At 37.1% G+C, this 23,646-nt stretch overlaps 2 protein-coding genes across 6 annotated transcripts in view; both read right to left on the bottom strand.

Annotated features, from left to right (window-relative positions):
* The window catches only part of cab39l (calcium binding protein 39-like), a 40,474-nt gene extending 18,564 nt beyond the window's left edge, over positions 1 to 21,910 (bottom strand). Inside the window, exon 1 of the mRNA XM_062060951.1 lies at positions 21,694 to 21,910. The gene's annotated coding sequence lies outside the window, so the exon portion shown is untranslated. The remainder of the gene's footprint in view (positions 1 to 21,693) is intronic.
* A 702-nt stretch (positions 21,911 to 22,612) lies between these two features.
* mcf2la (mcf.2 cell line derived transforming sequence-like a) overlaps positions 22,613 to 23,646 on the bottom strand; it is a 134,226-nt gene continuing 133,192 nt past the window's right edge. For all 5 annotated transcript variants that reach the window (XM_062060987.1, XM_062060995.1, XM_062060966.1 and 2 more), the window contains one exon: positions 22,613 to 23,646. This exon is cut by the window's right edge and continues 474 nt beyond it. The gene's annotated coding sequence lies outside the window, so the exon portion shown is untranslated.

Consider the following 23,646-nt stretch of genomic DNA (forward strand, 5'->3'; position numbering starts at 1 on the left):
AATATTGACTGTTGTTACCCAAAGTATATTAAGTGGGATTTTTCAGAGAAACAAATATATACAGTAACACAAAAACAACCTGTCTCTGTGATCACTATAGGTGTATAAATAATAATATAGTGTTAAATAAAATCAGTCCCTTGGGCACAAAACTGAAAATAATACAGCTCTCCAAAAAGTGCACTTCTGCTGCTATTTGACATAACTGTTTGTTATGATGCTTTGACATTTTTGCACTTTATTTCTTTATTGAAAGAACATTCTATGAAGAGAAAAGTTCTTTGCAAATGTGGTTACAATGCTAATAAATGAAAAGTTAAAGCTAAAAAAAGAAATACACTTTATTGAGTTAACATTATTTCTTTATGGGGGAAACATTTTATGAGCTAGAGCAGACCTGGGCATTCTGCGGCCCGCGGGCCGCATCCGGCCCTTTGTGCGTCCCTGTCCGGCCCGCGTGAGGCCAATTATAAATTACAAAATACATTTTAAAAAGTATCTATGTCGAGTGTGCAATACAACGGTGCTGCTTTTGTTTTGAAAATCGTTATTTGTATTACTTCCGTGTGGACGTATGCGTGTGCGTGATTGTGAGTGAATGTGAACAGCTGCAATCATTAATTACAAAATAAAGTTGAAAAAACATCTGTCGTGCGCGCAATACAACTGTGCTGCTTTTATTTTGAAAATTATTATTTATGGGCGTGTGTCAGTGTGTAACCTGCGAGTGAAGGTGCACATGCAGCGACAAGTGATGCACGGTTTACACCCGAGACGCTAAAAAGAGAAAAGTTGATGAAGAATGGCGTGTTTCCAACAAGACATGGACTGCCAAGCAACGTCCCCTCACCTAAGGTGCGTGCCTGCGCAATTGCGCACTGCTCAAGCGTCTGCTGCGCGCAGCAAATATATGCCGCGCACCAAATCAAATCCCATCTGAATTCTAAACAAAATAAACATATTTATTCTATGTAATTTTGCAATGCAACTTTGAGTGACAGTGACAACAAGCGGCCCTAACGGTGTTCGTCAACACCGTTCAATTGAACACCGTTCAATTATTGTAACGTCTATCGAGATGCTTCGAGGCCAGGAATTATATCGATCACTTTATTGAGCAAAACTGTTTATATTCGGCCATAACCACACCAAAAACATAAGTAAAACACTTCTATCTCGAAAAACTAGTCATTTTCTGCCGTACAAACCAGGCCAAAACCAACTTGTCATCTGTCACCAACACGCATAGCACTAAACCACTGGTGCGTTTATGGCCACACAAAAAGTCGGACAACTCAAACATCACACAAAGTTACACTATGACTCCTCAGTCATACGTGTGCTTATTTTACTGTCATTTATTATTAATGTTAATTTATTTATATTAGTCATGGAATGCTGTTACATACACTATGTTGAAGTATTACTATTATTATTAATTATTATTATTATTATTATTATTATTATTATTATTATTATTATTATTTATCTTACGGTATACATCAAAAATAATATTGAGCAAAATTTAATTGAAATATTGTCGATGTGGCCCTCCAGCAGTGCTCGGGTTGCTCATGCGGCCCCCGGTAAAAATTAATTGCCCACCCCTGAGCTAGAGAATATAACAACTACACTACCCAGCATGCAACGGGAGTTACGAGCATGCGCGGTAGCCCCGAAAAGTGTTGCATGTTGCCACGCTGTGAAAGTAAACGTCAAGAACTCAGCCAACACGCCTCGTCTGCATTATTTATAATTAGACAGACAACACATCTACAGTGTGATTTTGTTTTGTTTACAAGGAAAGAAAAACAATAGTTAAAAAAGGGAGATATGTTGTATATATATGTATGTGCTGCGGTTGTTTTAAGAACGTTGCGACAGCTGCCGTAAAGGAGGTGCGTTGCTAGCCTGGTTGCTATGTTTCCGGTTGGTCGTAAAAGTGTTCGTCATGTGTTTTACCCTGCTAAAATCTCTCAGTAAAGTTATTCGATGGATTATAGCTTTTGTTTTGAACTTTATTACACCTTGGAGCGCTTTTTCCCGTCCATTATTTTCCTGCTTTCGCTATCTGCGCCTAATGACTGAGCTACGTGACGTCATTTATTGTGATGTCCCACGGAGCATTTCTGGTCGGGACGGGATTCGAATAAAGAATCAACTCTTTTCCTTTACTATAGTGGTCTCGATAACGGGTACCGGTTCTCAAAAAGGGATTCGAGTCCGAGGACTCGGTTCTTTTCTTATCAAACAACCGGGAAAACCGGTTTCGAGTTTCATCCCTAACAGCGGCCTTTTAGAAAGTCACAAATTTTACTTTTGGAAACCGATACCGATAATCTTGAAACCGATACCGATAATTTCCGATATTACTTTTTAAAGCATTTATCGGCATCCCTAGTAATAAGTGTCCTTAATTGAACAACGTTGCCTTCTACTACCAAACATTTGTCAGTACAGTATGAACAAGTATTAAATAAGTAGGTGTCCAGTAACAAACGTGTCCGCACCATTCGACTTATTGCGTCATGAGCTTAACTTAATTACAGTGGCCACTCGGTGTCGCCAAAAACAATCACCACTCCACTTCAACCTAAAGACAGTAATAAATCCATTCCAGACGGCTAATAATAAATAGGTTAGTGTTTTTCATACCCTCCATTAGGGTTGTACGGTAGTAATGAATAGTAATGAATCATGTTCGGTACTATACCGCCTCTAAAAAGATACCGTTCCCGCTACGCCCGCGCCCCCGTCGTCACGTCTTGTCATGGCTGGTTTACGAGCAGAGGAGCATGTTCGGCAGCGCACAACCACGGAGTACTTACAAGCAGACCCAGTGTGTCGACAGAAAAGGGAGAACGGACGCATGTTGGCTTAAAAAGTAACGATAAAGGTGAAGTTATAACACTGAAACGCCCTCAGGAAGAGGTGCTTTAAAACATGGCTAGCTAAAGTCCAGCCCCAGTCAGCAGTGTTTTAGCTACTTCTAAATCACTAATCCTCGCCTCCATGGCAACAAATAAAGTAAGTTTCTTACAAGTATCATCCCTGCAGGACGAGGAATAGCTAAACATGCTTCACTACACACCGTAGCTCACCGGCGTCAAAATTTAAACAAACGCCATTGGTGGATCTACACCTAACATCAGTGTTTCCTACACATTCATTTATTTGTAGCGGCCCACCACGAAAGAATTAAGGCCGCCACAAAAATTATTATAATTTTTATTTTTATTTTTTTTGTCCTGTCCAGCTTCTTAGGCAAATCATATAGTTAATGTAGATGCCCATATCGGCTGTTCAGATTTACTTTACAAAAGAGAAGTGTAGGATCAAGATTTTTGGAGCTCTTTGTTCAGTGGATCAGATGTTTGATGAAGCTTTGTGTCTATCTACCACCACTACTGTTTTCTGTTTATTTGTTACTGACTGGCAGGACACCTCTGCCTCTGTTTCACTTTATGTTGCTGGTAAATAATATGGTTGTAGTAGTAGGCTAAAGTTAAATTATTTAGTATGCACTAATTAAAGGGGCAGAGCTTTAAGAGACATTTTAGCTTTTATATTTTTATAAGATATATTTTTTGTAAGAACCACAATTAATAAATATATTTCAGTGAATAACTTATTGTTCAAATCTGTATATAAATATGTACATAAAGTGTTGTAATTATATTGTAAAATGGATGGATGGATGGATGGACGTTTAAAACAAAACTGTTATTATTAATTAGTAAGTATACATTTTTTGAGCCTTTTTAGAGAAAATCATATCATTGTAGTAAATTATGCAAATTACTCAATGGTCATGGTGACCACGCCCATAGCCACGCCCCCACCACCACAGGTATCTTGGCAGTTTATGGGAAACACTGAACATCCACTGTAATGATACCAAGTACAAAAGCGTATCTAGTCGATACTACTATGATTACGTCAATATTTTTTTGGCATCACAACATCTTTCGTTTTTTAAAATTAATATTATCTTTATAAACTCAGAAAATATGTCCCTGGACACGAGGACTTTGAATATGACCAATGTATGATCCTGTAACGACTTGGTATCGGATTGATACCCAAATTTGTGGTATCATATAAAGCATCCAAACAGAAGAATAAGTGATTATTACATTTTAACAGAAGTATAGATAGAACATGTTAAAAGAGAAAGTAAGCAGATATTAACAGTAAATGAACAAGGAGATTAATAATTAATTTCCTACCATAATTTTGACAACATAATAGAATGGAAAATGACACAATATGTTACTGCATATGTCAGCAGACTAAATTAGGAGCCTTTGTTTGCTTACTTACTAATAAAAGACAAGTTGTTTTGTATGTACACTATTTTATTTAAGGACAAACTTGCAATAAGAAACATGTGTTTAATGTACCCTAAGATTTTTTGTTAAAATAAAGCCAATAATGCAATTTTTTGCGGTCCCCTTTATTTAGAAAAGTACCGAAAAGTATCAAAATAATTTTGTACCGGTACCAAAATATTGGTATCGGGACAACACCACCCTCCATTGTTGATCAAGTAAACTTACTTGAGCAAGCCTTTTCTATCAATCAATTAGTCAAAGTTTACGTAAATAGCCCTTAATCACAAATGTCTCAAAGGGCTACAAAATATACAGTACAAAACAACAAAAGTATGTATAATACGTGCGGATATCGTGCTGCATCACCATTGGAATCGGCCAACATTCAAGACTCCAATAATGGTATCGTAAAGGAAGTAAAAAACTTGTATCGGGACACCCCTACTTGTCGTAATAACTGCGTACAGTAGATGACATCGTAACTCTGCCAGAGCATTAAAAAATGGAGCAAGAGGGAGAGAGCATCTGATTATTTTAGATTGCATTTACAAAATGATGAAATTGTTACAACCACTAACAGACTCGGCCACTGCTCCCTGGCGCAGTGACGATGAGCAGCAATGTCAGCGAAAAACCAGATACGAGCCCAAAAAAAATGTGTCATGTTGGTTGTCATGACGACCGCGCCTTCCTTTAGCACCTGAGATGCACATTCCAGGACCATCCGAGCAGCGAGCGGATCAGATGACACACGGGTCATCGTTACGCAAGAGCCAGCCGGGCTTGCCGAGTCACATTCTCGTCTCGGGGTTGTCAGACTCCGGTCAAGACGGAAGTGCGCCCGGAGTAAAAAAAAAAAAGGAAGTGCCGAGTGAGGGATGACAGGAGACATTGGAGAGCTGCAGGCTATCCCAGCTGACTTTGGGTGACACACCCTGGACTGGCTGGTCACCGGCCAATCAGGTCATGGATAGACAAACAACCAGCCACACCTAAGGACATTTACGGTGTCCAAATGAGTAGACAAGCATGTTTTTGGGATGTGGGAGGAAGCAGAACTCCACACAGAAATGTTCCAACAGAGATTAGACCATGGATGTCCTGACTATTAGACTGAGGGGCAAATTCAGTGGGTTAAACGGCAATAATTAGAGATGTCCGATAATATCGGACTGCCGATATTATCGGCCAATAAATGCTTTAAAATGTAATATCGGAATTTATCGGTATCGGTTTCAAAATTATCGGTATCGGTTTAGAAAAATAAAATTCATGACTTTTTAAAACGCCACTGTGTACACGGACGTAGGGAGAAGTACAGAGCGCCAATAAACCTTAAAGGCACTGCCTTTGCGTGCCGGCCCAGTCACATAATATCTACGGCTTTTCACACACGCAAGCGAATGCCATGCATACTTGGTCAACAGCCATACAGGTCACACCGAGGGTGAACGTATAAACAACTTTAACACTGTTACAAATATGCGCCACACTGTGAACCCACACCAAACAAGAATGACAAACACATTTCGGGAGAACATCCGCACCGTAACACAACATAAACACAACAGAACAAATACCCAGAACCCCTTGCAGCACTAACTCTTCCGGGACGCTACAATATACACCCCCCGCTACCCCCTAAGCCCCCCCCCCACCTCAACCTCCTCATGCTCTCTCATGTCCCAAATTCCAAGCTGCTGTTTTGAGGCATGTTAAAAAAAAGAATGCACTTTGTGACTTCAATAATAAATATGGCAGTGCCATGTTGGCATTTTTTTCCATAACTTGAGTTGATTTATTTTGGAAAACCTTGTTACATTGTTTAATGCATCCAGCGGGGTATCACAACAAAATTAGGCATAATAATGTGTTAATTCCACGACTGTATGTATCGGTTGATATCGGAATCGGTAATTAAGAGTTGGACAATATCGGAATATCGGATACGGCAAAAAAGCCATTATCGGACATCTCTAGCAATAATGATACACTAACACCTTATCATAATACCTTTATAACAACAAATCCTACTGCTACCTTTACCCACAAGGGGGCAGCAGATGAAAATAGTCTCCTGTTTAACAATGAAAAAGCATCTCATTCAGATCCAAGTTCTAACTAAAAAAATGTATGAAAAAGGAGTCTCTGTCTTCCACTTGAATGTTTACACTTAAAAAAAAAAAAAGAAAAAAAAAAGAGGTGAGGTGAGTTAATGATTATAGCGCTCATCAGTCAATATTTGTCACTGACGCATTGAGAATACGACACCAGTATTGTCATGCTTTGTCAGGTTTAGTGTTGGCTCACCGTCACAGAAAACTAAAACAAATATTCCAATATGCATGCTGGTTATGAATCAACTTGTTCAGCACTCAACAGTAACAAAAAAAAAGATGGAATATTACGAGAAAACGGCTGTGATTTTAACAAGTTGATGTCAAAATTGCCACGCAAATGTAAGTGGGCGCGTCTGTAGAAACCTGCCAGTCAATGTATTGTGTCGTATGAAAGAATATCTGTTGAAAAACAGGTCGTTTGAGGTTGTGTCGTTTTATATTACACATGCACCTTAACAGAATCACTTTTAAGATCTTCGTGCTGGTGACAGTTTTAATGTGCCAAAGTGTCAACTATTTTGTTTTTGTGGAAGCATTCTTTATGTTCTAGTTTAGTTTATTAAGGATCCCCATTAGTCTACACCGCAGTGGAGACTATTCTTCCTGGGGTCCACGCAAAAAACATCACACAATCACAAAACAAAAGATTACAATGCAGTACAACATGATCAAATAATAAAATGTTGTAGTACAAAAATAGCAACAACAAAGAACCAAAAAATAAATAAATAAATAAATAACTTTGAGTTTACATAATAATGTTCATACCAAAGATAAAAAGAGCAATATAGAAATATATATATATATATATATATTTTTACAAAAATAAAACAAAGAACCAATGGCCTAAAATATACACATTAGTGTACCAAAGACAAAACAATAAGTGACGAAAAAGTACCATCCATCCATTTTCTACTGCTTGTCCCATAATCAATAAAATAGTCAATAATCAATAAAAAACAGTCATGATATTAGGTACAATCTAGAATAATCTCTTTCCGCAATACTTCTCCTCTTAGTTTATTCTTAAACCCACTATGCTGGTGATTGATACCAGATATTGTGGAAGTCGATTCCAGTAAGTGATTGCCCTATACATAAGTCTTTTTCAAAACATCAGTTTTGGGTTTAAGACGGGTGAGAGCACCTGTTAGGGCTAGCCTGGTACCATAGTTGTGACTGTCACTAGCAAGCAACAGCTGAGAATACAGATAAGAAGGTTTATGGTATGTATAGATTTTTTTATTTTTTTTTTTAAATAGTGGTGCTCAATCTTTATATTCTAGGAGCGCTCAAACAAAATAAATTCACATCCAAATCACAATTTTTATTTATTCCGATTCTAAATTAATTCATAATTTTCGAGAACCGGTTAAAAAAATACATATATTTTTTTCCTTTTTTTTTTTTCAGAGAGAGAAAAATTGTTGGGATTCAAAACAAAAAAAAACCATTATTGATATTATTATCATCATTGATACTGTTGTTTTTTTGTTTGTTTTTTTAAGGTATTGTGTTTGTATGTCTTTTAAATTGCTTTAAGTATTGTAAAACTGGGATTATGTTGGGGTTGCTTTGTTTTCTTTTATTAGATTAACATTCTGTGATTTTTGTACAAAACCCAAAACCAGTGAAGTTGGCACGTTGCGTAAATAAAAACAGAATACAATGATTTGCAAATCCTTTTCAACTTATATTCAATTGAATAGACTGCAAAGACAAGATATTTAATGTTCGAACTGAGAAACTTAATTTATTTTTGCAAATAATCATTAATTTAGAAGTTGATGGCAGCAACACATTGCAAAAAAGTTGGCACAGGGGCATTTTTACCAGTGTTACATGGCCTTTCCTTTTAACAACACTTAGTAAACGTTTGGGAACTGAGGAGACAAATTTTTGAAGCTTTTCAGGTGGAATTCTTTCCCATTCTTGCTTGACGTACAGCTTAAGTTGTTCAACAGTCCGGGTTGTCCGTTGTGGTAATTTACAATTCATAGTTTCAATTTTCCTGAGGGAACTCTCCTGAAGGAATCAATAAAGTACTATCTATCTCTCTAATGCGCCACACTTTTTCAATGGGAGACAGGTCTGGACTACAGGCAGGCCAGTCTAGTACCCGCACTCTTTTACTATGAAGCCACGCTGTTGTAACACATGCGGAATGTGGCTTGGCATTGTCTTGCTGAAATAAGCAGGAGCGTCCATTAAAAAGACGTTGCTTGGATGGCAACATATGTTGCTCCAAAACCTGCATGTACCTTTCAGCATTAATGGTGCATTCACAGATATGTAAATTAACCATGCCTTGGGCACTAATACACCCCCATACCATCACAGATGCTGGCTTTTGAACTTTGCGCCTATAACAATCCGGATGGTTCTTTTCCTCTTTGGTCTGGAGGACAAGACATCCACAGTTTCCAAAAACAATTTGAAATGTGAACTCGTCAGACCACAGAACACTTTTCCACTTTGCATCAATCCATCTTAGATGAGCTCGGGCCCAGCGAAGCCGGTGGCATTTCTGGGTGTTGTTGATAAATGGCTTTCGCTTTGCATAGTACAGTTTTAACTCGCATTTACATATGTAGCGACAAACTGTAGTTACTGACAGTGGTTTTCTGAAGTGTTCCTGAGCCCATGTGGTGATATCCTTTACACACTGATGTCGGTTTCTGATGCAGTACCGCCTGAGGGATCGAAGGTCACGTGCATTGCCGCTTACGTGCAGTGATTTCTCCAGATTCTCTGAAGCTTTTGAGGATATTACAGACCGTAGATGGTGAAATCCCTAAATTCCTTGCAATAGCTCATTGACAAATGTTGTTCTTAAACTGTTCAACAATTTGCTCACGCATTTGTTCAAAGTGGTGACCCTCGCCCCATCCTTGTTTGTGAATGACTGAGCATTTCATGGAAGCTGCTTTTATACCCAATCATGGCACCCACCTGTTCACTTGTGGGATGTTAAAAATAAGTGTTTGATGAGCATTCCTCAATTTTCTCAGTCTTTTTTTGCCACTTTTGCCAGCTTTTTTGAAACACGTTGCATGCATCAAATCCTAAATGCGCTAATATATTTGCAAAAAATAACAAAAGTTTACCAGTTTGAACGTTAAGTATCTTGTCTTTGCAGTCTATTCCGTTGAATATAGGTTGAAAAGGATTTGCAAATCATTGTATTCTGTTTTTATTTACGAATTACACAACGTGTCAACTTCACTGGTTTTGGGTTTTGCAAATGAAGTTTTTTAAAATACATTTTTAAAAATACGTTTTTTAGGCCAACACTGCACGTATAAGGCGTACGTATGTCAGCAGCCAAGAGGAACTTTTGTAATAAAAAGGTTTTATTATAATTTTGTACCAAATAATATATTACGAGAATCATGAATAAGAGAATCGAATAGTCAATCCAAAAATGGAACTCGAATCGAATCATGAAGAGACCAAAGATTCTTCCCTCTAGTATATATTCCCATGATTTTTTTGAGCTGATTTTATCCTTTAGGGGAGGGGTGGGTCATCATATAATTGCCATAAAAGGCCATGACGCATGTGCCTGCTTTTTAGATGGACAGAGCAGAGAGGGCAAAGAACAGAGAAGAGCGATATGCACCATGTTTCATGTTAGACCCTCCAAGTTTCCAATAAGACCAGGAAATATTTCTAGATTTAGAGAATCTAGAGTAGATTAGGGAGTACTTTATCAATGCCAAAGGAAATTACCAGGTAGTCTGTCTCACGTGTGTACATAATCATGCACATTAAAAAGCAACATTATAAAAATACAGACATGATTAGCAATTATGTTACCACCCCTGCCAAAAAGAGCCAATATCAGTAAAGCCTGAAAAAAATGGAGGTCTGGTTACTTGCTAAATATAATACTTGCTAATTTGGCAACACTAATCCCTCCTGCTATGTTGTCTTATCCTCTGGCAGACAAGGCGCACATGAGTTATATTGACACTTACAATGCATCCGGAAAGTAATCGCAGCACTTCACTTTTTCCACATTTTGTTATGATACAGCTTTATGCCAAAATGGAACAAATTTATTTTTGTCCTCAAAATTCTGCACACAATACCCCATAATGACAATGTGAAAAGTTGTCTTTTTTTAATTATTATTTATGCAAATGAATTAGTAAGAAAAAAATATACATATCACATGTACAAAAGTATTCACAGCCTTTGCTCCATACTTTGTTGATGCTCTTTTTGTGGCATTTACAGCCTCAAGTCTTTCTGAATACAATACCACAAGTTTTACACACTTATCTTTGGCCATTTTCACCCAGTCCTCTTTGCAGCACCTCTCATGCTATGTCAGGTGGGAAGCGTTGATTTCATCCAGGATGTCTCCGTACATTGCTGCATTCATCTTTCCCTCCATCCTGACTAGTCTGAGTTCCTGCCACTGAAAAACATCCCCACAGCATGATGCTGCCACCACCATGCTTCAATGTAGGGATGGTATTGGCCTGGTGATGAGTGGTGCCTGGTTTACTCCAAACATAATGCCTGGCATTCACGTCAAAGAGTTCAATCTTTGTCTCATCAGACTCTCATGGTCTGAGAGTCTTAAGGGTGCATGTCAGAAAACTTTTTACTAAGAAATAGCTTCTGTCTGGACATTATACAATACAGGCCTGATTGGTGGATTGCTGCAGAGATGGTTTTCCTTCTAGAAGATTGTCCTCTCTCCACAGAGGAATGCTGTAGCTCTGACAAAGTGACCATCAGGTTCTTGGTCACCTCCCTGACTAGACTAAGACGAATGCAGCAATGTACAGAGACATCCTGGATGAAAACTAACGTTTCCCTTCTTCTCCCTGCTTGCTCTCTTTGTTTTGTCTTGTCTACACTTTTTTGAAGCCTCTTTCTTTGCGCTGTCCTCCAAATCTAAACATCAGACATGGAAATGATCAGCTGGACTCTCGACTCAGTTGACAAAATCTTTTCGACGAGGAAAAGAGGTACTGGGGAGCCTGGCTGCCCTGATGGAACCATTGCTGCCGGGTATGTGAGAGATTCCTGGGATAAATGGATCATCATGTGCCTCTCAGTTCTTTCCATCGAGGACGTGGAAGACATCTACCTATTTGGAACCGTGATCGTAGGGCACCTGTTGATTGGGCTGGGCATTGCTCTGGCATATCATCAAATTCGTAAGACGATGGCAGCCACTCAAGGGGCCCAAAGGCTGTTCGTCGCAATGGAAGGTTTGGGCCGGGCTGTGGGATCACAGACTGGGGCGATTTCTGAACTGAATCGCAAGATGGATCACATCATGGAAAAGCTGGTTGAAAGGGAAAAATTGGATATGAGGGCCAGCATGGACGAAAAGAACAGACAAGCCATTGTAATGTCTGCTCGCGGAAAAACAAAAATCCTAATCTACGATTTGACTCCCTCGAATGGCCTTGACGCTGCAACAACAGGAGCAGGCTGTTCTGAAAACATCCCCGAGGACACCTCAATGGTGGACGCTTTTGACCTCCCTCCCTCCTCAACGACACCTGGAGTCGAACTTTTGCTTGCATGCAGAACGGCCCCAGGCCTATGGACACTACATCAACACACCCAAGACAATAGGCATATACACACACGCCCCCCTCCCCCACCCCACGCCTTCACTCCCGTTTGATTCCCCTTCGGGGTGATGGACGGCTGGCAGCGCTTCATAGCAGCAGTCGACCTCCAGGGTCCCAACTCCCCACCCCCTCTGTTGCGAGTTGTCGTGATTAAATGTAACATGTTTATGTGTGCATGGCATGGAGGTTTTTCACCACTCCAGACTAGGCCCCCTTAGGCGCCCAGTCTAGATTGTATTTTTTTTTAACTCATCTTCCCCAGCGTTTTACCTTTTCCCCCACCTTTTACGGGGCGCCTCGTGGCGACCCATCAGCGTTCCTGTTCTGTAACCTTGTACACTGTTTGTTTGTCTAATCTTGAACGGGTTTGTGCTGAAAACATAGTTTCGTTGTACTTGTGCAATGACAATAAAGACCTATCCTATCCTATCCTATCCTACTGAGCAAATCCTGTGAATACTTATGTTTATGTGATTTTTTTATTTTTTATTAGATTTGCCAAATTAAAAAAAAGCTTTTCACACTGTCATTATAGGGTATTGTATGTAGAATTATGGGGAAAAATAAATGTGTATATTTTGGAATAAGGCTGTAAAACAACATGTGGAAAAAGTGACACGCTGTGAATACTTTCCGGATGCACTGTAAGTCCCATCATAATGTGTCAATCTTTTTTTTTTTATTATTACATCCATCCATCCATTCATTTTCTACCGCTTATCCCTTTCGGGGTCGCTCGCGGAAAGTGCTGGAGCCTATCTCAACTACAATCTACATATAAAACCCTTATAAGGGGAACATTGTCCTTCTAGTTGTATTAATACTTGTCTTTCCAGTATGCCGCCTCCAGGTACGTCATATATCAGCAACAACTCATAAAACTTCAATCCACACTATGCCATTCAAGAAGTGATCCCTAACTCCACTAAGCTACCAAATAGTTACGAATACTGCCAGCCACCATGTCAACACAAGGCAATCACTCAAACAGAGGACTTGTACAAAGACCCGTCTTCGGGCTCGCGTCTTCTCTTAAAGCCTGACCAAATGTTACGCAAGCGCCTTAATCTGGCGACCACTGGGCTCGGCCTCAAACATACACAACACCCTGCTGCTGCTATGTGAGACTGAAAAGGCTCCATGTTGGCCCATATGTCAAACACCCAGCTGTAGTCCACCTAAAGCATTGAGGGATTCACTGAACAATTATTTGTGGGGAAATAATTTTGCGCTGTATCGACAATCCTTACTTTTAGGTTCATCTGGAGGTTGTGGGCTGTACTGGTGTGTTACGTCCCACGCTCCGCTGGCATGTGCCTTCTTACCACACACGTAACAACTGTGACGCTTCACATTAGACCAGTGCTGTCAGTTTGAGCACCACAGCACTGTGAGCCCTGATGGCGGCCGGTGTTTGATGACACTCTGCCGGGGCTTACCAAAACCTGGGTGGCATTTGCCTTTAGCACAGTGCCGCACGTAAACAAGGGAAAACCAGGCCCTTTTAGAGAGAACTAGGAACCTTTGCGCCCTCAGTGCAGTCTGTAAGGCAAGCTTTGCCTGAAATACTTCAGCAGATTCGTGGAAAAAAATACCCTACACAGTTCTAAACAACATATCACAGTTGTCAAACTTAAGGCCCGGGGGCCAAATCTGGCTCGCCACATTATTTCATGTGGCCTGCGAAAAGTCTGGATATATACTATGCATAAATAAAGTACTTTTATCTTTACTTATTTTTGTTTTGACAGAACAAAATACATGTACTGCATGCAATTGCATACCATTTAATTAATTAATTTAATAATATTAATTTAATTAATATTATCTAATAATGTAACAAATAAATGGAGCCCCTAAGGGACATGGGGGAAAAATATTTTTTATTATTTTTTTTATTTTTTTTTTTAGACATGTATCTTGTGCGCACGAGAAACTATTTTATAAAATTTTTATAAAGTTATAAAAATAAAAATAATTTTTTAATTTTTTTATTTTTTAGACATGTATCTCGTGCGCACAAGATAGTTTCTCGTGCGCACGAGATACATGTCTAAAAAAATTAATAAATAAAAATTCCCCCATGTCCCTTTATGTACAAACATAATAATTTATTTAATAATTTAATTAGGTTGGAAAGTACTTGTGAATGAATCCGTAAAAATAAGGTTGATAATGTTAATCATGTAATGTTCGTTAAATGTATGAATTTAGGTTGGAAAGTAGTTATAATCTATAATAACAATGAACTATTAGTTTCCTGTTTCCTAATAATGCAACAAATATAATATAATTCACTTCAAAAAAATGTTTTGATTGACTTATTTCAAAGCGAGTTAATAATAGAATTTATTTGTAAAAAAGCACTTTACATTGAACAAACAACCTCAAAGCGCTACAGTGTATTAAAAAAATAAAAATAAAAAGATAATAAAAAATAAAATAAAAATAAAAAATAGAACAGCCTAATAGCGAGAACTAGTATGCATATCTAAAAAAAGGCTTTTAAAGTTACACTTTATAACAAAAGTGAAATAAAAAAGCTTAAAGGTGAAATGTAATTTAGAAAAAGTTGCAATGTTGACTAATAAAACAAAGCTGTTTTTTTTTCTTTCAAACTGTCATTGCTCAAAACATAATATTGAATCAAAATCAATGTTATTATGAATTATAGTACACACACTCTGTCAATTCTCTTATATACTCTTTCATTCTAGACTTCTAGAGTGTTTGATTATCACATCACTCTAAATGTATAGAATATAAAGTTCACAAACATAAAGAGGGATCCTAGTGGGCCAGGCCAATATTTCCTTATCTCTAAACTAAAACTGGGGAAATGTGTAGAGTGTTCTGGGCTTCAGACATGATTTTATTTCAGAATTCCTTGAGAGAAAAAACGCCCGGTTAGGCTTTGGTATGTAAAAGTAAAGTTAAAGTACTTATTTGGTTTACAGCTATGTTGTTATTATGCTGTTTGTTACTTATGTATGTTATGTTGCAGCTATTTAAAATAGTTTTGTCAATTTGTTCTGGCCTGAAATAAGTTGGCCCTTTGAAACATATCTTTGTTTTTGTGTGTTGTATGTAGACCACATTGCTTAGCAGAGTTCAGTGATGCAAATGCATGTCAAGTTGATCAACAGATTGTATTATTCTGCAGTGCAATAACAGTACTGAAATGAAGGCTAAAAGGGCATTAATGGGAGCTTTAAAAAAAAAAGAAGAAAAAAATAAGTAACTAAATAGTTACTTTTCACAGTAACGCATTACTTTTTGGTGTAAGTAACTGAGTTACTTTTGAAATAAAGTAACTAGTAACTGTAACTAGTTACTGGTTTTCAGTAACTAACCCAACACTGTTGATTACTGACTGTTACAAGTGACCCTCTGAGGGCAGCCATAACTGCCATGTGGCCCACAAAGAAAACAAGTTTGACACCCATGCAATACACAATTGTACTATCGGCTATAGCAGGGGTGTCCTAACTTCTTCCACCAAGGGCTTCATATAATAAAATGAAAGGATGCGGCGTCATCTTTACATTTGTGTTTATAAAATACTCCAAATCCACTGTCGGTTTAGGGTGTGTCCACAGGAAGGCCATTTTTTGTTTGTTTAACTTTCTCCCTGACTTACGAGTTCAAAGAAAGTTATCCATCAAATTGTACACTGTAAACATGACAATGTTTTTTTCAATATAAAAAAACAACTACATTTTTTCCCCAATAGAGTAATGTGAGTAATGTTGCCTGAGGCTGAGCCAATCAGTGGCCACGATACTGAACAGCGTGCTCTGATTGGTTTGGCCTCATCTAGTGGCCTGGCCAATACTACAGTAATATTACTTTCAGTACATTTAGCCATTATTATGCTTGAAAATACTTAATTCAAGCCAAATATCTGCGGAATATACCTTAAAAAAAGGCCACAATAAAGTAAGCGATAGGATAGACGACTGTAGTCAGAAATATTATTAAATGATGGATGCAGCTGGGATAGGCTCCAGCACCCTGCAACTCCGAGAGGGACTAGTGGTAGAAAATGAATGGATTTTAATTTGTATTTTCTTTTTTTTTCTAATCTGCATTTATTTAAAAAAAAATGCTAATAATTGTTGACTAATTTAATTCTAATATAAAGAATTAAAATACATTAAAATTAACATTTATTTTTAAGCCGTTCAATTTGTAACATTTTTAATTAGCCAAATTTATGTCAAGGGTTTTGCTTTTCTTTACACTTATATAGAATACAAATATTACAACTTTTTTATTGTTGTCTTTTCAAATGTAGTCCACATCCTACTTTGTAATGTTTTGATGCAGGCTGTTTTTAATAGGGTTAATATACAAAAATGACTGGGGCCAACATGAAATGATCTGCAGTCAGCGAATGGCCTTGAGGCCACACTTTGGACATCCCTGTGCTAGGATCCAGGCTTTTTAGGTTGCAGCAGTGTCACTGTGGATTTTTCACCACTTTTATCTGATGTGGCTTGATCTTGGGGTTGTCATTGCAAACTCATGCAACCACACCAGAAGTCCATGAGAGGTAAATTGACTTTCAAAATAAAAGCAGGCTCTTCTCATGTACAGAGGTCCTTGATTATGTCAACACCTCTCATCAAAGTGGAATAATTGCATGCTTATAGTTCGCATGAGTGAATTATTTTAATATATGACTGAGGTGTTTACCTGCTAACGTTGCTAAAAAAAAAAGCCTTGCACGCTAATGTTAGCATGTTAAAATGCTAACTGTAACGTTCAAGTACCAAATTATATTACTCTTAGGTGCACATCTGAAACATTAATTGAAAATGTTCAGCATGCCTTAAGTATCAAAATATGACTGGAGGTGTCTACCTACAGAATTAGCTAAAAAAAAAAAAAAAAGCCAGCATACTAATGTTACCATGCTAAATGGTAGCATTTGTCAAGTAACAACATATTTTGACGCTGGAGGTGTATACCTGAAAATTTTGAAAACAAGCAAGCATGCTAATATTAGAATGCTAACGATTGTGCTGTGAGACGTTGGAAAATTAGCTACGGGCTGATATGAAGTTTAAAAAAAAAAAAAGTTTAAAAATTAGTTGTATGCCCCTTTTCTCAAAGAAACCCAGTTTATTTTATGGGAAAAACACAAAATGTGCAATATTTACCCCCAAAATTTATGATGTGAAATAATTGGAGCCTTAAATAGGTTAATAATTCATAACGCCTTTCATTTTAATTCATTATTTTTTTTTAGCAATGACTGTTTAAAAAAAACAAAACACTAAAATTTTTGAGGATCCAAAAGGGATCCATCCATCCATCCATTTTCTACCTCTTATAGTGTTAAAAATAAGTCAGTTTTCTCTTTCTTTCAACATTTAATTCTCCCGATCAACTTCAGATCCACCCGTCGATTATAGGTTTTCAATGTAATCTTATTATTTTTTAGTTATTTGATGGGTTTTTTAAGCTTTGTATTGTCTCTTACTTTTTATTTACGTTTTTTGTTCACATAAGAATGTTAATTGCTCAAACTTGTTAATATTTGAAATGCTGTAATGTATTGGAAGTGTCTTAATTTGTTTAGACATGTTCAATGTGTACCGTGTTTTAATTGTTCAATAAATAAAACCTAGACATTACCGTTTTTTTTCGGATTATAAATCACAGTTTTTTTCATAGTTTGGCCGGGGGTGCGATTTATGTGTGAAATTATTAAGACATTACCGTAAAATATCAAATAATATTATTTATCTCATTCACGTAAGAGACTAGACGTATATCAGCAATCGTCACACACACACACACACACACACACACACACACACACACACACACACACACACACACACACACACACACACACACACACACACACACACACACACACACACACACACACACACACACACACACGTCAACATCAACGGATTTAGCGATTAGGAGTGACAGATTGTTTGGTAAACGTATAGCATGTTCTATATATCGTATTTTTCGGAGTATAAGTCGCACCTGCCGAAAATGCATAATAAAGAAGGAAAAAAACATGTATAGGTCGCACTGGAGTATAAGTCGCATTTTTGGGGGAAATTTATTTGATAAAACCCAACACCAAGAATAGACATTTGAAAGGCAATTTAAAATAAATAAAGAATAGTGAACAACAGGCTGAATAAGTGTACGTTATATGAGGCATAAATAACCAACTGAGAAGGTGCCTGGTATGTTAACGTAACATATTATGGTAAGACTCATTCAAATAACTATAACATATAGAACATGCTATACGTTTACCAAACAATCTGTCACTCCTAATCGCTAAATCCCATGAAATCTTATACGTCTAGTCTCTTACGTGAATGAGCTAAATAATATTATTTGATATTTTACGGTAATGTGTTAATAATTTCACACATAAGTCGCGCCTGAGTATAAGTCGCACCCCCGGCCAAACTATGAAAAAAACTGCAATTTATAGTGTGAAAAATACGGTATTATAGTTATTTGAATGACTCTTACCATAATATGTTACGTTAACATACCTGGCACGTTCTCAGTTGGTTATTTATGCCTCATATAACGTACACTTATTCAGCCTGTTGTTCACTATTCTTTATTTATTTTAAATTGCCTTTCAAAAGATCATCAGGACTCCTCTTCCTCCTATCCAGGAGATCGCAAAAAGCCGCTGCCTGACCAGGGCTCAGAAAATCTGCAAAGACTCCTCCCACTCCCACCAAGGACTGTTTTCACTGCTGGACTCTAGAAAGAGGTTCCACAGCCTAGAAGCAGAACCTCCAGGTTCTGTAACAGCTTCTTCCCTCAGGCCGTAAGACTCTTGAACGCATCATAATTAAATTATCCCCTCAACTCCCCCCAAAATGGATTAACTCGCTGGAATAAAAAAGACAATATAACATACATCCATAAACGTGGACGCATGTGAAAAAGTGCAATATATTTATCTGTACAGTAAGCTATTTATTTATTTATTTATATATGCACCTTATTGCTTTTTTTATCCTGCACTACCATGAGCTTATGTAACAAAATGTTGTTCTTATCTGTACTGTAAAGTTCAAATTTGAATGACAATAAAAAGGAAGTCTAAGTCTAAATGTCTATTATTGGTGTTGGATTTTATCAAATACATTTCCCCAAAAATTGCGACTTATACTCTAGTGCAGTGGTTCTTAACCTGGGTTCGATCGAACCCTAGGGGTTCGGCGGAGGTCAAGACACACCCGACTCATCGTGTAAATAAAAACTTCTCCCTATCGGCGTATTACGGATACGGCAACAGCAGAAGTCAGACTGATTTGCAGGTGTGTAATTTGTTGTGAGTTTATGCACTGTGTTGGTTTTGTTCTTTGAACAAGGTGATGTTCATGCACGGTTCATTTTGTGCACTAGTAATAAAACATGGTAACACTTTAGTATGGGGAACATATTCACCTTTAATGAGTTGCTAATTAACATGCAAATTAGTAACATATTGGCTTTTAACTAGTCATTATTAATGCCTTATTCGGCATGGCCTTATTATAACCCTAGCCCTCTAACCCTGGCCCTAACCAAATAACTCTAAATTAAGTCTTTGTTACTTAGAATATGTTACCCTAGTGCAGGGGTCCCCAAACTTTTTGACTCCGGGGCCGCATTGGGGTAGAACAATTTGGCTGGGGGCCGCTATATATATATATATATATATATATATATATATATATATATATATATATATATATATATATATATATATATATATATATATATATATATATATATATATATATATATATATATATATATATGTAAATGTGTGTGTGTGTGTGTATGTATATGTTTATATATATGTATATGTGTCTATATATATGTATATGTGTATATATATATGTATATATATATGTATATGTGTATATATGTGTATATATATGTGTACACATACATACACATATACATATACACATATACATATATATATATACATATATATATATATATATATATATATATATATATATATATATATACATATATATATACATACACATATATATATATACATATATATATATATATATATACATACACATATATATATATATACATATATATATATATACATATATATATATATATGTACACATACGTACACATATATATACACATATATATGTATATGTATATATATATATGTACACATACATACACATATACATATATATACATACACATATATACATATATACACACACATATATACACCTATATATATACATATATACACACATATATACACATTTACATATACATATACATACATATACACACACACACATATATATACAGTATATATATATATATATATATATATATATATATATATATATATATATATATATATATATACACAGTATATATATATATATATATACACAGTATATATATATATATATATATATATATATACACAGTATATATATATATATATATATATATATATATATATATATATACAGTATATATATATATATATATATATATATATATATATATATATATATATATATATATATATATATATATATACATATACATATATATATATATATATATTCCTTGCGCACTAATTGACTTAAAAAGCGGACTTGCTGCATGTCACGTTATCGATGGTAAAATGCATTTTTAGACAATATGATTTGCCTGAGTGGCTAGGAGATGGTAGAAAATGGACGAGTAAGGACAAATTTTAAAAAATAATAATCCAAAAAAAAAAAAAAAAAAAATAATTGTTTTACTTTTTTTAACTTGGGACTTCCCGCGGGCCGGATTTTGGACGCTGGGGGGCCGTATCCGGCCCGCGGGCCGTAGTTTGGGGACCCCTGCCCTAGTGTCCAAAAAACTCTAAATTAAGTCTTTGTTACTTAGAATATGTTCCCCATACTAAAGTGTTACCAAAAACATAACTTTGTCTTGAATTTGAAAAAAAATAAATATATTTTTCACTAAAGGGTTCTGTGAATGCGCATATGAAACTGGTGGGGTTCGGTACCTCCAACAAGGTTAAGAACCACTGCTCTAGTGCGACTTATATATATGTTTTTCCTTCTTTATTATGCATTTTCGGCCGGTGCGATTTATACTCCGGAGCAATTTATAATCCGAAAAATACGGTACTTCCGCAATAAAAGCAACGTCACTTTAATTTTAAGGGAAATGACCGGAAGCTGCTGTGATGTCATCCCAGCTAGCCTGACACATGACGTCTAAAGTGACAGCAGGCTGAGAAAAGAGGAAAAACCAAAACTAAAAAAAGGACTCTTGTCAACTATTAAAAGGCGTAAATGGTGGAATAAACATAACGAACGCGCGTTTGTGGTAAAGTGTACATGTGAGAGAAGCAAACGGTGTGGTTTTGACATGGCTACACCCCTCTCGCCGTTACAGCCTTTTTTTGTTTTGACACATTCCCAAAGCGAATCACAGTTGTCTCATATTAGTGATAAAGAACAGCTACAAATGTCTTAATGGCGGTCACGTAAAGGAACATGTTAACGAGCTGAGTCGCCAGTGAAGTTGCACAAGACTACCAAGGGCAATAAAAACATTCTGTTCCTCGAAGAGGATACTTACAAGTGAGGAAGAATATGTTGCGTTTTTAAACGTCTTCCGACCCGCTTTCACAGCCGCCCCGATGAACTTCGGCCGTCACGCCAGGCCTGTTAGTCCGCCGGGCAGCCAGCTAAAAAGTGTGCAAAACAATTTCAAATGTGAGCAATCTGTTAGGAAGGCAGTGCTGAATTCCATCTGGTTGCTTTCGAGTCTTTTGTCAAGCTAGCAAGAGCGAACCGTGCGACTTCCGGTTAGCAATATCCGGCGTAAAAAACGAATATTCAATACCAACCGGGTCGGAGTGAACAGAATAGTGTTTTTTTTTAAAAGAACATACAATCGAGATATATTCTCTGATGACTCATACGTTCAAAATAAACGTTTTTTTTATTCAATATGATCGCTTTGTCCCGATTCTGCGGTTACCAAATGAAAGTGCTTTTATTGTGTCCTTGACGTCATTTCCGGTTGTGTTTCGCTGGCTAACTTGATTCGTCTGTATCCTTCCAGGCGCGGTGGTTCTTGTCCGGTTTACCGCACAATACGTTTTTGTCCGTCCTTTTTCACGTCTTACCCACTTATTTGTCAAAAAAACACAAAGCATGAGGGCTTATTTTATATACTAGTGCGTCTCCTTATTTATTTCTTCTTTAACCTGCATAAATAACTGAGTAGGAAGTTACCTAGTTCGCACAGTAAACGAATTCGGACGCGTCCAAAGCTTACGTCATTGGACGTTAGTTGTCACGTGGGTATAATACGTTTCATTTGTACTATTTTGATTATTGCTTCTTTTGTTAAAATTTATAAAAAATTAAATAAATTAAAGAAATACAATACGTTTCCTGACGCAGTGTGTGCATTTTTAGAAATCTCTTATTAAAAAAAAATAAAAAATCGAACGTTTTTTTTTCTTCACCCCAAAATAAATATAGAGGAAATCATCTCAGACTTTATTAAAGCTGCTTCTGATTTTGCATACAATAAAGAATTACATATTTACAAATATACACAGATAACACCTTTATATTAACACCATAATCAGCAGATATACAGTAGGAAAATAAAGACCGAGGTTGCTGCAATGTGCTGCATAAAAAATAAACTACAATATATTACCAATTTCTCCAGCCTCAAAAAGTACAAATAATTGCGTGAATGTGATCCAAACACTGACAAGTTTGAGTGGCCTGTGTCAGCTTTCAATAAACACACACAGAACAATCCTCTTCATGACTAGCATGCTCTTATGGAGGAATACATGTGAGGTAAACACAGAGAACACATTTGTACAAAAAAGCAACACACAATTCCGTGTTACACTGACCAACACGGCAAGAAAAGCCTCGTTTTGAGATCCGCTGGCCGAGTTTGTAACTTTTTGTGAAGACAAGGGATCAATAATAGCTTTAAGTGGTTTTTAATTAAAAAAACAGAAAAGAAAAGGGACAAATAAGAGCCAGGTGAGGCTGCCAAAAGATTGCTTTGTGAGTTCACTGGAAATGGACGGTTATAAACATGAGGTGATGACAAGGTTCCTGGGTGGTTCTTGCAAGTGAGTAGTCATCTTCGACCGTACAATTTGCGACGTCTCGCACCTCGTCAGCTGCACTCCGATAAAGACAAAGAGATCTGACGCTGAAGGTGCAAACAAGCTGAGCAGGTCCGATTTCCGGTTGCTTGGATGGAAGTGACGACTATCGCATGCCTGAGCTGGGCTGGGACAAAGCCTGCTTTTGTTCCCTGAATCCAGGCCAGAGATAGGTAAGCAACAGTGGTCATGAGTGGGGGGGGGGGGAAATAGCCTCAGATAATGGGAAGTAGTTGAAGCTAACTGCATTTCTCAGTGGAGTAGCGGAAACAATCCACTTCATGAGACTCAACCAATGTGAAGTTTTGTGGCTGTGGCCGAGAACGTGTTTGACGGGCACTTTATAGACTTTAGTCCCAGTGGGGCAGGAATGTCGTCACACC

The sequence above is a fragment of the Entelurus aequoreus genome, linkage group LG01, assembly GCF_033978785.1.
Source record: "Entelurus aequoreus isolate RoL-2023_Sb linkage group LG01, RoL_Eaeq_v1.1, whole genome shotgun sequence".
Lineage (NCBI taxonomy): Eukaryota > Metazoa > Chordata > Actinopteri > Syngnathiformes > Syngnathidae > Entelurus > Entelurus aequoreus.